The sequence below is a fragment of the Acyrthosiphon pisum genome, chromosome A3 (assembly GCF_005508785.2).
Source record: "Acyrthosiphon pisum isolate AL4f chromosome A3, pea_aphid_22Mar2018_4r6ur, whole genome shotgun sequence".
In the NCBI taxonomy this organism is placed as follows: Eukaryota; Metazoa; Arthropoda; class Insecta; order Hemiptera; family Aphididae; genus Acyrthosiphon; species Acyrthosiphon pisum.
Window position 1 is genome coordinate 39,194,310 of NC_042496.1, and position 1,052 is coordinate 39,195,361.

A 1,052-nucleotide genomic window follows, 5' to 3' on the forward strand; every position below is an offset into this window, starting at 1 on the left:
GCACAGTATTTTTATAAGCATTTGAAGTGAAATTTTGATAATATTTATCAAATTTAAAATTGAATAATTATTTGTAGTTAAAAATTTATAAAATGCTCAACTTTTATATCTAAGGATTGAAAATTTAAAACGAGATTCCACGTAAATATTTAATTCTGTTACCAAAAATTCTAAGAAATACATAAGCACAGTTTATTTTTATAGTCATTTTAAGTTCAAATTTGGACGAAATTACATATTAAAAAACCAAGAATAACTATTTTAATTATTTTGTTGTGATTGTATAATACTATTCGTTGGTAGGTACTTGAAACTTATAAAGTATACTATTATAATATATCTATGATAGTATCACGGTTTTTTTTGTTGATGTATAACGCGTAATAAGTATCTAATAGATAATGTGATATGATTAATTTGGTATTTATGATAGATATCTATTATAGGTAAATTTTTTTTTATACCATAGATATAAATGTATAATATTATGTTTTATATCTAGACTGACAAACCGTCTCCGCTCAGAATCGTTTTTCTTATACAGTTATATTATATCATTGAATTTAAATTTAATACTATCCATTATACAGTGACCCACTTGTAACCTACTGTACAGCAGAGCGACATCCACTTACCCACCTTTTTATAGTTATGGCATGTTCAAATTTGGAGGAAATTACATATTAAACCAAGAATAACGATTTTAGTTATTTTGTTGTAATTTTATGATATTAATTTAACTTACCGGCTACTGTATTCATAATAAGTTATAACAATACATATATTATAAACAATAAACATAATATAAAATAATATCCACACAGACAAACCGTCTCCGCTATCGTTTATCGTATACAATCAGTGACGTATTTATGGGGGGGATATGGGAGATAGATCCTCCTTTGCAGTGGCGTATTTAAGGGGGGGCGATGGGGGCGATCGCCCCCACCATTACCCAAGTTATTTGTTTGTATATGTGTAGTATTATTGTTGAGAAAATACTACATTTAAAATTACGCGTCCATCTTTCATATAAATAAAAACATCCATAA